At 43.9% G+C, this 16,370-nt stretch overlaps 1 long non-coding RNA gene across 1 annotated transcript in view; it reads left to right on the top strand.

The window, feature by feature from the left end:
• LOC138853515 (uncharacterized) overlaps window positions 1-16,370 on the top strand; it is a 102,540-nt gene that overhangs the window by 47,056 nt on the left and 39,114 nt on the right. Inside the window, exon 3 of the long non-coding RNA XR_011392688.1 lies at window positions 3,678-3,840. This is a non-coding gene — a long non-coding RNA (uncharacterized lncRNA). The remainder of the gene's footprint in view (window positions 1-3,677; window positions 3,841-16,370) is intronic.

Raw genomic sequence — 16,370 nt, 5'->3', positions numbered from 1 at the left:
GGTGTGGTCTTGTGATGGTGTGGACCAGTGGTGTGGTCTTGTTATGGTCTGAACCAGTGGCGTGGTCATTTTGATGGTCTGGACCAGTGGTGTGGTCTTGTGATGATGTGGACCAGTGGTGTGGTCTTGTGATGATCTGGACCAGTGGTGTGGTCTTGTGATGGTCTGGACCAGTGGTGTGGTCTTGTGATGCTCTGGACCAGTGGTGTGGTCTTGTGATGATCTGGACCAGTGGTGTGTTCTTGTGATGGTCTGGACCAGTAAGTCAGGGCAAGACCTCGGTCACATAACCAAAAATCTCCGTAGAGCTGACCTTGCAGCAAGGTCAGCGTGCACAGAAATTTTCGATTTTTTTTGTTTGTGATAGACTGACCGTCTCCCACCGAGGCTGAGAGACTCAAGAAAGAAGAAAGAAAAGTTTTTCCTCTTTTTTACATTTAGTAATTTGTAGAATAGAAGATTTTACTAGCTCGTTGATCCAGGATTTTACAGTTGGTTGGGACACTTATAATGCTTTGACACCTCTTTTCTTATAGTTCCCGCACACACACACAAATAGATAAGGTGGACAGAGGCAGGATGTTCCAGAGATGGGACACAGAAACAAGGGGTCACAATTGGAAGCTGAAGACTCAGATGAGTCAAAGGGATGTTATGAAGTATTTCTTCAGTCAATATACCACGTAGGGGTTGATCCATGAAGAGTTTGACTCTCAAACAAGAGTTTTGCAGATTATTATATTATGGGAAAGCGCTAGACCCACAGGGATCATACAGAGCCTAAGGAACGGCAGGTAAACAGATCTGATCATAGAAATCAGAGTTCAGTTCCTAATACTTTCTCTGAAGAATCTTTCAACGCACCGTTCTGAAGTTGTCAGGAATTGGAATAATCTGGCATATGATGTAGCGGAGGCAGGAACCATACATAGTTTTAAGACGAGGTGTGATTTAAAAGCTCATGGAGCAGGGAGAGAGAGGCCCTAGTAGCGACTAATGAAGAGACGGAGCCAGGAGCTGAGTCTCGACGCCTGCAACCACAAATAGGTGAGCAGCAGCAGCAGCAGCAGCAGGCAGTCTACAATGTCCTTCATGGAGTCATGAGGAGAGAGCAAATTTCCTGTGAGGGCCTACTTTCACCAGTACGAGGCAGCACTCAACACTCCTACCAGTACCACTACTACCACCACTACCACCACTATCACCACCATCACCACTACCACCACTGCAAGCAGCCAGCAGGAGACCTAACCTACACAAAGTCAACTCAGAAAATACAAACGAATCTATGACAGATTTAACTAAGAAATCAACAACAACTCTTCCCTAAATTCTATAACCTAATATTACAATGAACTAACATTCTCGATCATCTACCTAACTTATCGCCTTTAGGGACCTGATGCCAGAGAAGGAAAGTAGCAACAGGTACCACCTAAACAACAACTATCCTGGCTGTTTACACTCACCACCATCCTCATTGTTTACACTCACCACCATCCTGGCTGTTTACACTCACCACCATCCTCATTGTTTACACTCACCACCATCCTCAATGTTTACGCTTACCACCATCCTGGCTGTTTACACTCACCACCATCCTCACTGTTTACACTCACCACCATCCTCGCTGGTGGCTGGTTCTCCATCTGCAGCTAAAACAGCACCAGTTTGTCGAGGAACTGATTCATATAACATTTGCACAGTATCCAGGGAAATATTGAGTCATTCCTCAAGCAAGACCTGTTCTAAGTCTTCCAAAGACAACGGTGGAAGAAATCGGTTCCTGACTTGCTGTTCTAACTGACCCCACAGATGTTCCATAATATTTAGATCCAGCGACTGTGACGGCCAATCCAAGTGTTCGGCTTCACTTTCATGTTCCTCGTGATAATTCTGAACAACTCTAGTGGTGTGTGTTAGTGCATTATCGTCTTGGAAGACAGCGCAAAAAGGAACCTGCAACACACTGAAATTGATTATTCAGTCACTCGACAGATCTACAGTTCAGTCCAACAGATGTTTATGTTATTCTGTCCAACCCCTGTCCAAAAAAGGCAGTGATCAATGTTTTATCAACAGCAAAGTAATATCGCATCAATCAATCTTAGCAAAATATTGAAATTAGTTACAGACCCTTTCCTACACTTCTAGCTACCTAGGCTCAAGTGTGGATTCCAGCGCTGACAGAACACAAGAGGATTCCAGCGCTGACAGAACACAAGAGGATTCCAGCGCTGACAGAACACAAGAGGATTCCAGCGCTGACAGAACACAAGAGGATTCCAGCGCTGACAGAACACAAGAGGATTCCAGCGCTGACAGAACACAAGAGGATTCCAGCGCTGACAGAACACAAGAGGATTCCAGCGCTGACAGAACACAAGAGGATTCCAACGCTGACAGAACACAAGAGGATTCCAGCGCTGACAGAACACAAGAGGATTCCAGCGCTGACAGAACACAAGAGGATTCCAGCGCTGACAGAACACAAGAGGATTCCAGCGCTGACAGAACACAAGAGGATTCCAACGCTGACAGAACACAAGAGGATTCCAGCGCTGACAGAACACAAGAGGATTCCAGCGCTGACAGAACACAAGAGGATTCCAGCGCTGACAGAACACAAGAGGATTCCAGCGCTGACAGAACACAAGAGGATTCCAACGCTGACAGAACACAAGAGGATTCCAACGCTGACAGAACACAAGAGGATTCCAGCGCTGACAGAACACAAGAGGATTCCAGCGCTGACAGAACACAAGAGGATTCCACTACAAAAATGCGAGAAATGAGCTAGGAACCTGACTTGGATTAATTATTTCTGCTACCCAGTACACTGTAAGAGACACTTCAATATTCTTCTTCAAATTACAACATTGTGGACTCAAAAGTCACACGTAGTACTGCGTACAATCTTACCTCAGTCACATAGGTAAATTCTTCTTCTTTCAACACACCGGCCGCATCCCACCGAGGCACGGTGGCCCAAAAAGAAAAACAAAAGTTTCTCTTTTCAAATTTAGTAACTCATACAGGAGAAGGGGTTACTAGCCCCATTCTCCCGGCATTTTAGTTGCTTCTTACAACACGCATGGTTTAAGGAGGAAGAATTCTGTTCTACTTCCCCATGGAGGTAAGAGGAAATAAACAAGAACAAGAACTAGTAAGAAAATAGAAGAAAACCCAGAGGGGTGTGTATATATATGCTTGTACATGTATGTGTAGTGTGACCTGAGTGTAAGTAGAAGTAGCAAGACGTACCTGAAATCTTGCATGTTTATGAGACAGAAAAAACACCAGCAATCCTACCATCGTGTTAAACAATTACAGGCTTCCGTTTTACACTGACTTGGCAGGACGGTAGTACCTCCCTGGGTGGTTTCTGTCTACCAACCTACTACCTACAACATAAGTAAATATATACATAATATTACGTAACGATAAGCAACACTACGTAACAAGACTGAGGGACTGACCACCTCATACTCACCTCTCCGCTGCTTCTGCTCTCTTCATTATCTTAACCCCTATATTCGACTGAAGAAGGCTGCAGAGCAGGCGAAAAGTTTCGAAAATGTCACACTGCTGCGCAAGTTTTACTCAATCCACTTGTCTGTATTGTCTACCATTAACAAAATTATCCCTAAAAATGTATTCCAATTTATATATTTCAGATCGTAATGAGTGTCCCTCTAAGACCGCGTGCTGGGTCCTCTGATGTTCTTGTACACCACCAGTGAGGTACAAGTGCTCTCTGTGTCATCATGATGGGCTCTTTCCTGTTGCTTTCCACATTGCAATTTAAGCTAATCCTCGTTGCTCATAACTGTGTTCCGAGTAAGTCAACTACTATCGTTTTGGGTGACTGTTAATAACAATTTAATTCTTCACATTTAGAGCATATTAACCAATGCTAGATATTTTAAAGTATAAAGCTGTTAACATTGAAAACTTTAACTTTCAAGGCTGTTAATGTTAACTATTGTTAAGTAACCTGAACCATCAGAGCAATGATCATTAACTATTGGTCAGTACTTTATCTTCTTGAGGTGACGATGTTGAGGACATAGTCTTCAAATACCGACGTCATTCATATGTAGGAAACTTCTGGGGTTATTGACACTAGAAGGTCACTCGTTAAGTTACAGAGGTAATGATACTAATCTTAACCTTCAGGGCTTTGAACCACTTTCTGAAGGAGGTCTGGAAACCAACCCACTAGAAACATCTCTCTCTCTCTCTCTCTCTCTCTCTCTCTCTCTTTTACATGGGATTTTATAAGGTTAGGTAAAGATTCCTAACTTTATTTACAAGCTAAGAGCTGTTACCTACATCAACTCTCTCTCTCTCTCTCTCTCTCCCTATTTCACCTTTCACAACCCATCATTATCAACTCTCAAACAGGAGACACCATTTACTCCTCCAATTTGCGTCAAACTTTTCCTCTGTAATCAGCTGAAAAGTTGTATACGTTGTATGAATGAAGCAGATGGACACGAGGGAGAGTGAGGGGAAAATTCTAAGGTAGAAAGAGCACTGGCAAACCAGCCATTTTCTCCACCAGGAAAGCCAGCAGAGGTAAGCCAGCGGTGGCTTCTTCTTTCACCAATGCAATTGTCGGGGAACACTGTTTCCTGATGTACTGGAAGAACATACTGAGAGCTGTTAAAGAAATTAGTCCACTGCATTTCTAAGCTTTTGTAAGACGATGGATTGAGAGAACTGAACCTAACACTCTTCTGAGAGACGTAGAATGATGGGAGATAGTATAGTTGAACCTTCACTCTCCTAAGAGACATAGAATGAAGGAAACATCGTTGAACAAACACTTTCCTAAGAAATTTAGAAAAAGGGGAGATTTAATTGAAATATGCAAGTGAAAAACATATATACTGACAGGGCACTAAGGATATTTAACCGAGAAAGAACTCAAAACAATGAATTAAAGAAGGTGAAGACATTCTCTGTGTGAAGGATCCATATCTACTGAAGAGGACACCTCGACCTTCTTCTTAAAGTTTACTTACTTAACAGCTAAGAGCTGTTACCTACATCAACTCTCTCTCTCTCTCTCTCTCCCTATTTCACCTTTCACAACCCATCATTATCAACTCTCAAACAGGAGACACCATTTACTCCTCCAATTTGCGTCAAACTTTTCCTCTGTAATCAGCTGAAAAGTTGTATACGTTGTATGAATGAAGCAGATGGACACGAGGGAGAGTGAGGGGAAAATTCTAAGGTAGAAAGAGCACTGGCAAACCAGCCATTTTCTCCACCAGGAAAGCCAGCAGAGGTAAGCCAGCGGTGGCTTCTTCTTTCACCAATGCAATTGTCGGGGAACACTGTTTCCTGATGTACTGGAAGAACATACTGAGAGCTGTTAAAGAAATTAGTCCACTGCATTTCTAAGCTTTTGTAAGACGATGGATTGAGAGAACTGAACCTAACACTCTTCTGAGAGACGTAGAATGATGGGAGATAGTATAGTTGAACCTTCACTCTCCTAAGAGACATAGAATGAAGGAAACATCGTTGAACAAACACTTTCCTAAGAAATTTAGAAAAAGGGGAGATTTAATTGAAATATGCAAGTGAAAAACATATATACTGACAGGGCACTAAGGATATTTAACCGAGAAAGAACTCAAAACAATGAATTAAAGAAGGTGAAGACATTCTCTAGCTAAGAGCTGTTACCTACATCAACTCTCTCTCTCTCTCTCCCTATTTCACCTTTCACAACCCATCATTATCAGCTCTCAAACAGGAGACACCATTTACTCCTCCAATTTGCGTCAAACTTTTCCTCTGTAATCAGCTGAAAAGTTGTATACGTTGTATGACTGAAGCAGATGGACACGAGGGAGAGTGAGGGGAAAATTCTAAGGTAGAAAGAGCACTGGCAATCTAGCCATTTTCTCCACCAGGAAAGCCAGCAGAGGTAAGCCAGCGGTGGCTTGTTCTTTCACCAATGCAATTGTCGGGGAACACTGTTTCCTGATGTACTGGAAGAACATACTGAGAGCTGTTAAAGAAATTAGTCCACTGTATTTCTAAGCTTTTGTAAGACGATGGATTGAGAGAACTGAACCTAACACTCTTCTGAGAGACGTAGAATGATGGGAGATAGTATAGTTGAACCTTCACTCTCCTAAGAGACATAGAATGAAGGAAACATCGTTGAACATACACTTTCCTAAGAAATTTAGAAAAAGGGGAGATTTAATTGAAATATGCAAGTGAAAAACATATATACTGACAGGGCACTAAGGATATTTAACCGAGAAAGAACTCAAAACAATGAATTAAAGAAGGTGAAGACATTCTCTGTGTGAAGGATCCATATCTACTGAAGAGGACACCTCGACCTTCTTCTTAAAGTTTACTTACTCCCTAACAGACACACAATACACTGAAACTGTGTCAGATCGGATTTATCAAGTGGGAACTATAATAGAATGGAAGCGTTCACCGATACACCGTGAAATCACATTGTTGATTACACACAATAACGTCAAGTTGATGTATAAGATACATTTGTAACACTTGGTTGTCTATAGTCGAAACGTTTCGCCCGTACAGCAGGCTTCTTCAGTCGAATACAGGTGAACATAACACTGGAAGCAGTAGGTAGATGTAGGTTTGACGTTGGAAGAAGTAATAGTAGTCGTTGTTTTAACGCAAGTGGTTTTGACGCACGCTGTTTAGACGCGCGTTGTTACGACGCAAGGTGTTTCTAGGTGTTATTATATTCACCGGTATGTCACTGAGGAGGCCTGTTGTGCGGATGAAACGTTTCCGTAGTAAAGGTGTTGTCCTATTCACCGAGGAAGCGAAATGTTGTTCAAGAGAGGTTTCCATTCTACCATAGTATTGCTTCACCAGTTTGATAGTACTGGAACCTCTTCCCAAATTCCGTTTTGGGGAAGATACAGAAGTATACTTTTGTGGCGCCAGAGCTGTGGGCGAGTGGAACAATCTAGTTACATCTCCAGAGCTTGAAAAATGGGTTGGACAAATGGATTAGTAAGAAGGGTAGAGTTTGAGAAGTACCTAGCTAGTATAGGCTGGTAATGAGGTGACAGTGATGACCACCGACAGGTATGTACGACACAAGCGGTAATAAATATACTTATTACAGAGGCTTTTATGAATGCCATGCAGAGAACTGAAAACTCAAGAATAGATACTGAGGGTGAAGTCAGAGGCAGAGGCTGGAAGGGATATCATTATCTCTGATGACGGGACAAACCTCCACGCAAACCTTACTGGATGTGGCAATACATGTCATTGTCCATGATAAGATATCTGAAATCTTGAGGTTGTATCCACCTTGTACATGGACTGCATGAACAGACTGTCTTTGTGGAGACTGCAACCCAGCTATGACCAGTGTTTTTACTGTTTTTATTTTTCTAATGACTATTCCTAACTGTACTTTGTACAACACGTTTGTGAGGTAACTGTAAAATATGAAATAATTAATATTGCTTTCTAGTGATGTAAAAATGTTCAGTGAGGTCTGACGAAGAACCATTGTGATCTCTCTAATCTTGTTTTTTTGCGATACTGCTCACATGATGAGGTGCGGCTGCACAATAAACTAGCAGCTCAGGCAACACTGTGAGAAACTAATGAGGATATTCAGAAATGTTAGGGAGTCTTCCTTTTCTTCTTCCAGTGTGAGTTGAATAGAGGTTTTAACACTTTTAGGTTGATCTTTCAAGCTGTGAAGGTTGAAACGTCTTGGTAAGATGACCGAGGCATCATTGATGAATCTAATGTTGAGGGAAGTGATGTAAGAGAACTAGTTTTCTCTCAAGAAATTCATGGTCAAGTTTTGAGAAAATTGTACAAAGTGGGAAATCCATTACCACCCCAGTTTTTTTTTCTTGAAGCGATTCTGAAAATAAAAGCGGTTAAAAATCCCACCCATTTCAACTAGATCGATGAAATCTTGCGTGGGACGCCGAGTAGTTCCTGAGAAAGATGATTACTGATTCAGAGGGGAGTCGAGTAAACAAGGAAGTGACGTCAAGACTGGCAAATTTCCTGCGTTTGGAGAGCGGAGTTACTCAGACGAGTGGGCAGATCTGAATGTTGGAGGTGTGAAGGACTGGCGGTAAATACAAGCATTAAAACGTATTTCGTCTGGAGATCAGCCAGTCTGCGAGTCGCACTGCCGACACCAAAGGTAACAGGTTATTGTGGTATATTAGGTTCATGAGTTTTGTATAGAAAGTTTATTCTGTGATGTACTTGACAGAATTTGTCTAGCTCAGGTGATGAAAGTTTTGGCGTCCTTGCTTAGGTCTGGCACTGTGGTAGTTACAAAGGTAGCTGCATCGTAGGTCTGGTACTGTGGTAGTTACAAAGGTAGCTGCATCGTAGGTCTGGCACTGTGGTAGTTACAAAGGAAGCTGCATCGTAGGTCTGGCACTGTGGTAGTTACAAAGGTAGCTGCATCGTAGGTCTGGCACTGTGGTAGTTACAAAGGTAGCTGCATCGTAGGTCTGGCACTGTGGTAGTTACAAAGGAAGCTGCACCGTAGGTCTGGCACTGTGGTAGTTACAAAGGTAGCTGCATCGTAGGTCTGGTACTGTGGTAGTTACAAAGGTAGCTGCATCGTAGGTCTGGTACTGTGGTAGTTACAAAGGTAGCTGCATCGTAGGTCTGGTACTGTGGTAGTTACAAAGGTAGCTGCATCGTAGGTCTGGCACTGTGGTAGTTACAAAGGTAGCTGCATCGTAGGTCTGGCACTGTGGTAGTTACAAAGGTAGCTGCATCGTAGGTCTGGTACTGTGGTAGTTACAAAGGTAGCTGCATCGTAGGTCTGGCACTGTGGTAGTTACAAAGGAAGCTGCATCGTAGGTCTGGCACTGTGGTAGTTACAAAGGTAACTGCATCCTAGGTCTGGCACTGTGGTAGTTACAAAGGTAGCTGCATCCTAGATCTGGCACTGTGGTAGTTACAAAGGTAGCTGCATCCTAGGTCTGGCACTGTGGTAGTTACAAAGATAGCTGCATCGTAGGTTTGGCACTGTGGTAGGTTCAAAGGTAGCTGCATCGTAGGTCTGGCACTGTGGTAGGTTCAAAGGTAGCTGCATCGTAGGTCTGGCACTGTGGTAGTTACAAAGGTAGCTGCATCGTAGGTCTGGCACTGTGGTAGTTACAAAGGTAGCTGCACCCTAGGTCTGGCACTGTGGTAGTTACAAAGGTAGCTGCATCGTAGGTCTGGCAATGTGGTAGTTACAAATGTAGCTGCATCCTAGGTCTGGCACTGTGGTAGTTACAAAGGTAGCTGCATCGTAGGTCTGGCACTGTGGTAGTTACAAAGGTAGCTGCATCGTAGGTCTGGCACTGTGGTAGTTACAAAGGTAGCTGCATCCTAGGTCTGGCACTGTGGTAGTTGCAAAGGTAACTGCACCATAGTTCTGGCACTTGGTAGTTACAAAGGTAGCTGCATCCTAGGTCTGGCACTGTGGTAGTTACAAAGGTAACTGCATCGTAGTTCTGGCACTTGGTAGTTACAAAGGCAGCTGCATCCTAGGTCTGGCACTGTGGTAGTTACAAAGGTATCTGCATCGTAGGTCTGGCACTGTATTAGTTACAAAGGTAGCTGCATGGTAGGTCTGGCACTGTGGTAGTTACAAAGGTAACTGCATCGTAGGTCTGGCACTGTGGTAGTTACAAAGGTAGCTGCATCGTAGGTCTGGCACTGGAGTTTACCTGGAGAGAGTTCTGGGGGTCAACGCCCCCGTGGCCCGGTCTGTGACCAGGCTTCATGGTGGATCAGGGCCTGATCAACCAGGCTATTACTGCTGGCCGCACTGTGGTAGTTACAAATGTAGCTGCATCGTAGGTCTGGCACTGTGGTAGTTACAAAGGTAGGTGCATCGTAGGTCTGGTACCGTGGTAGTTACAGAGGTAGTAGTATCTTAGATCTGGCACTGTGGTAGTTACAAAGGTAGGTGCATCGTAGGTCTGGTACCGTGGTAGTTACAGAGGTAGCAGTATCTTAGATCTGGCACTGTGGTAGTTACAAAGGTAGGTGCATCGTAGGTCTGGTACCGTGGTAGTTACAGAGGTAGCAGTATCTTAGATCTGGCACTGTGGTAGTTACAAAGGTAGGTGCATCGTAGGTCTGGTACCGTGGTAGTTACAGAGGTAGCAGTATCTTAGATCTGGCACTGTGGTAGTTACAAAGGTAGCTACATCTTAGAGTAAGCTACTCCATTTTTGTTGTTGCAGTCCTACGGTAGGTATGTTTTGACTAGGTTACATAGTGTCACTATATGGTTTGGATAATTCCGAGGCTGCACTAGTTTCCTGAAGGACGATTCCCAACTCCTTGAATGTATCCTCATAAGAAATCCGAGTCGAAATGTCTCTGGTTCTGTGAAATGAAATTATTATGTTGCCTTATGTTCCGGGTGCCTGTGTTCATATGTAGGTCTTTAATGTTCCGGGTGCCTGTGTTCATATGTAGGTCTTTAATGTTCCGGGTGCCTGTGTTCATATGTAGGTCTTTAATGTTCCGGGTGCCTGTGTTCATATGTAGGTCTTTAATGTTCCGGGTGCCTGTGTTCATATGTAGGTCTTTATATGTGTGCTCAGAAACTGTATATGTGAGTACTTCCTCCAGGAACTGTACATGTGAGTACCTTTTTCAGAAACTGTACATGTGAATACCTCCCTTAGAAACTGTACATGTGAATACTTCCTCCAGGAACTGTACATGTGAGTACCTCCTTCAGAAACTGTACATGTGAGTACTTTCTCCAGGAACTGTACATGTGAGTACCTTCCTCAGGAACTGTACATATGAGTACCTACCTCAGAAACTGTACATATGAGTACTTCCTCCAGGAACTGTACGTGTGAGTACCTCCCTCAGTAACTGTACATGTGAGTACGTCCTCCAGGAACTGTACATGTGAGTGCCTTCCTCAGGAACTGTACATGTGAGTACCTCCCTCAGGAACTGTACATGTGAATACGTCCTCCAGGAGCTGTACATGTGAGTACCTCCCTCAGGAACTGAACATGTGAGTACGTCCTCCAGGAGCTGTACATGTGAGTACCTCCCTCAGGAACTGTACATGTGAATACGTGCTCCAGGAACTGTACATGTGAGTACCTCCCTCAAGAACTGTACATGTGAATACGTCCTCCAGGAGCTGTACATGTGAGTACCTCCCTCAGGAACAGAACTAGTCAGAGAAACTTGAAATCCCCTATAAAGAACGTCATGCTCTCCTGCAGGATTAAACTTCTGAGCGTCCTCAACAATCCCAAAGAAAGAGCACCTCTGATAACTGATTCTACTTACTAAATAAGCAGTAACTTTTGATCACTTCTGTGCTTCTGACAGCAGACGTGAACGCTGCAGTTCTCATAAAGAAGAATACTAAGGTAATCACTATAGCACGTTATACTTTCAGAAACACAGTTACCACTGTTGTTTACACTACATTAGCTTAAATATTCATAATGTACCATTATTAACCACAAACGGGTGAAGCTTGAAGCCATGGCAAGCCGTTATTGTACGTATACATCAACTTCGTACGTTAGAAATCTGTACACCTGTCAGCCAAATATTTATAGATTTTCTGAATATATCTTATCTTAATATCTAATGATCAATAGTTTTCTTTAATTCTCTCTCTGTCTCCTTATCTCTCTGTAATGTTCTTTAATGCTCTACACAGCTCTACAATACACTACTCTACACTACACTGCTCTACACTACACAGCTCTACACTGCTGCTCTACAGTACACTGCTCTACACTACACTGCTCTACACTACACTGCTCTACACTACACAGCTCTACACTGGTGCTCTACACCAAACTGCTCTACACTACACAGCTCTACACAGCAGAGAGCCAGGGACGTGAGCTGTGACCATCTCTTACACTTGCTGACTCTAAGAGACGTGACCCACAAGTCTGGCCTGGGATTAAAGAGTTGAGTTTGAATCTGCAAGTTGGTATCATGGAACTAGGTTATACTTACTAATGGTAAACTAGGAATATTGTTTATATGCACACAAGGCAGTAGGAGCAGCAGCAATAACAGCAGCAAGAAGAACAGCAACTCTAGCAAGAAAGGAGCAGCAACAACAGGATCAAGAAGCAGCAGCAACAACAACAGCAGGAACAACAATAGCAACAACAGCAGCAGAAACAACAGCAGCAACAGCAACTCCAGTAGGAAAGGAGCTGCAGCGACAGCTAAAACAGCAGCAGTCTAAAAAGCCAACATCATGAACAGCAGCAGTTGAAACAACAGCAAGAATAATAACAGCAGCAGCAGCAGCAGCAGCAGCAGCAGCAGCAGCAGCAGCAGCAGCAGCAAACATAAGAAAGACAACAGAAGCAGACACAGCAAAAGAGGTTATGCAATAACGAGAATGGCCACAGCAACATAAATAACAGCAACAGAAACAGCAGAAGAAATAACAGCAGCACCAGGAAGAGTAACAGAATGGACAGCAACACCAGAAACTGCTGCAAAAGGAACCGTGTTAGCACTAACTTAGCTCTCGACCACACACGGAACATGTCGAGGACAACTTCATCGTGAGCGACTGACCACTAAGTCGAGGGATCGATAGTCGAGACACCAGCAGCAGCAAAGGTCCAGCACGCTGGTGGTTGCAGCTAGACCACGCTGCTGTGTACAGCAAGCTGAGGCAACACAGCACTGCTGTGCGTCACACAACACTGAGGAGACCACACAGCTCTACTCTGCGTGACGCACACCCACTGGTGTGCGTCACGCAGATGGTTCCGACTACAAGAAACAATATTAACAAGAGGAATTAGAAGAAAAAAATAGACGGGAATTGAGAAGCAGCAGCAATAAAATAAAGGAATAACAGAAATAAAGTTATTTATTACCTTATTCACTGTGTTATTCACTATAATATATATTTACAAAGCAATAGATGTACTTAGGGAGGTCAGAGGACATCAGACCTTGTCTCAGGGAGGTCAGAGGACATCAGACCTTGTTTCAGGGAGGTCAGAGGACGTCAGACCTTCTCTCAGGGAGGTCAGGGGACGTCAGACCTTCTCTCAGGGAGGTCAGAGGACGTCAGACCTTCTCTCAGGGAGGTCAGGGGACGTCAGACCTTCTCTCAGGGAGGTCAGGGGACGTCAGACCTTCTCTCAGGGAGGTCAGAGGACGTCAGACCTTCTCTCAGGGAGGTCAGGGGACGTCAGACCTTGTTTCAGGGAGGTCAGAGGACATCAGACCTTGTCTCAGGGAGGTCAGAGGACATCAGACCTTGTCTCAGGGAGGTCAGAGGACATCAGACCTTGTTTCAGGGAGGTCAGAGGACATCAGGCCTTGTCTCAGGGAGGTCAGAGGACGTCAGACCTTGTCTCAGGGAGGTCAGAGGACGTTAGACCTTGTCTCAGGGAGGTCAGAGGACATCAGACCTTGTCCCAAGGAGGTCAGGGGACATCAGACCTTGTCTCAGGGAGGCCAGAGGACATCATACCTTGTCTCAGGGAGGTTAGGGGACATCAAACCATGTCTCAGGAAAGTCAGGGAACATCAGACCTTGTCTCAGGAAGGTTAGGGGACATCAGACCTTGTCTCAGGGAGGTTAGGGGACATCAGACCTTGTCTCAGGGAGGTTAGGGGACATCAAACCATGTCTCAGGAAAGTCAGGGGACATCAGACCTTGTCTCAGGAAGGTTAGGGGACATCAGACCTTGTCTCAGGGAGGTTAGGGGACATCAGACCATATCTCAGGGAGGTTAGGGGACATCAGACCTTGTCTCAGGGAGGCCAGGGGACATCAGACCTTGTCTCAGGGAGGTTAGGGAACATCAGACCTTGTCTCAGGGAGGTCAGGGGACATCAGATCTTGTCTCAAGAGGGTCAGGGGACATCAGCCCTTGCCTCAGGGAGGTCAGGGGACATCAGATCTTGTCTCAAGAAGGTCAGGGGACATCAGCCCTTGCCTCAGGGAGGTCAGGGGACATCAGACCTTGTCTCAGGGAGGTCAGGGGAAATCAGACCTTGTCTCAGGGAGGTCAGAGGACATCCGACCGTGTCTCAGGGAAGTCAGGGAACATCAGACCTTGTCTCAAGGAGGTCAGGAGACAACAGACCATATCTCAGGGAGGTCAGAGGACATCAGACCTTGTCTCAGGGAGGTCAGTGACTGAACCAGTCATCTTTCTGATGATTTCCTCTCTACAACACACACAGACACACAGACACTTATGGTGAGAGTTGAACACTGATCACAAGACATTACCATACTTGTGCTGTGGCTGGCTATTTATGCCAGGTGTTTTTTAAATAACCTGTGGTTTAAAATCATCCTCAGAAGACTCCATGGTAGACTCTGCCCATGATGGTGAACAATCAGTTTTGTTCGCTGTGATGGAGACTGTATGCTACTTCAGTAAGCCTCTTTCTCCTCTTCCAATCCCTCTTTTTATCTATTCTCTTTGTTATTTTTCCTTTTATTTACTTCCACACTCTTCCAGCATATGTGTGCCTCACACAGGTGTAACTGGCGCAGCACCAGCAGCTGTGACTCACCTGTTGTGTGTGTGTGTGCATGTCATTCCACTACCTCTTAACTCTTACCATTCCTCCAGGGAATGGTCGTACCTATTCATGAAACTACGTAAGTTGCATTCCACATATTTCCTTATGTCTCTTCAGCTGCCACTGTTGCCCCGTGGCTCTCCTTCCTCACATGTGTATACCTTGAGAAAGACACATGTGTAACACTTGGGTATCTGCATTGTGGAGAAATAAAATACCCAGCCATTGCACATGTGTATGACTTGTCCTGTTTCCTCATATCAGAGTTAATGCACTAGAGAGAAAACCCTCGGACTGTCTTGAGCCATTATTAATTAAAAAGTAAGAGAGTTAAATGAGAGATAATCAGAATATATGTCGGGTGTAATGAGGAAGTCATGAGAAAGGTCAGATGGATCGAGTACCAGAAGACAGGTCAGGTGACGAGATGAGGTGAAAGTTATTATCAGACCAAGTGACATGTCTTCTAAAGACTAGAGATTTTGACATTGTACTAGGAAAGGCAAGCAACAACAGAAATAAAACCAGGTCTAAGATTCGTACTAGGAATTTTGTGTATAGGGACCGACTTAACAAGATGGCATCTGTGGTGGTTAGAGGAGAGTTAGATAGCTTTAGTAGAGAAGCAGTTTATAGGATAGATAAGATCTCTATCATGACAGAAAGGATCGTTGCTAGTGTCAGTAAGGCGAACATTTCGCTTGTGTTCTTAAATGTTAGTGTCAGCAAGCAGAACACAAGGCCAACACCTGTGTTCTTTAAGTGTTAGTAAGGCGAACACTTGTATTATTTAACTGCTAGTGTCAGTAAAGTGTTCTTTAAATTTTCATGTCAACAAAGAGAGCACTTGTGTTATTTAACTGCTAGTGTCAGTAAGGCGAACACTTCTCTTGTGTTCTTTAAGTATGCTAGGCAGGAGTGGCCAGTTTCATCACTATATTTGGGAAGACAACAAGAGCAGGAAATGCAGTAGACACAAACAGCATCAACTGGAGAAGTGGTATGAACCTGATTATTGTCAGAATACACGTTTACATATACAAAAATCAGAGGACGCTCTTAAGATTTTGTTAGTTATAAATATAGGGAAGGCAGAGTGCAAGAGTTGTCACATGAGGAAGTGCTTTTAGGAGAGAAGAAAGTCCGTTTAGTATGAGCCTAGGCAGAGTTTATGAAACTGGGAAGCTAGCCAAGGCGTGAGAATGAACTGCTAAGAGTGGAAATTTCAGCGTCGAGAGAGTGAAATAACAGCCGTGGAGGGCACAGAGGAAGAGAGGAGCAGCAACACGAATTGCAACAGATTCTACATGTCAGGAAAAGTATTGTGCGTAATCTCTCCCTTAGGCAAGCGTTAGATGACAAAATAAACAGTATGATTGTACTAATCCTATATAATACTCACAAGTTCATGAATAACATACATGTGCAACACCTGGTGGTTCACACTTACACTCACTCACTCATTTGACCATAAACAGAAATATTAATCTCAATCTTAAAATAATGAATCCTGTGATACTCCAATACTGAAACTATGTACTGTGCCAAAACAAAAGCATTCACATTGCTAAACTCACAAACTAGTATTTAGTCACTTAGCCATAATACCAACTTACCTCATAATTTGTAATATTTTACAATTAAGAATAAAACTAAGTCTGCCCGAAATGCCTAGCCATGCTAAGCGTTCTAGTGGTACACTCTGTAATCACAATTTTACTACATGTAAACCACACAATAACCAAATTTCTGTAAACTCAGCATTGTAATCCTTATAGAGAAT

This window comes from Cherax quadricarinatus, chromosome 32 (genome assembly GCF_038502225.1).
Source record: "Cherax quadricarinatus isolate ZL_2023a chromosome 32, ASM3850222v1, whole genome shotgun sequence".
Classification (NCBI taxonomy): domain Eukaryota; kingdom Metazoa; phylum Arthropoda; class Malacostraca; order Decapoda; family Parastacidae; genus Cherax; species Cherax quadricarinatus.
Note: the sequence above shows the minus strand (reverse complement) of the source record. Positions and strands in the feature narration are given on the sequence as shown.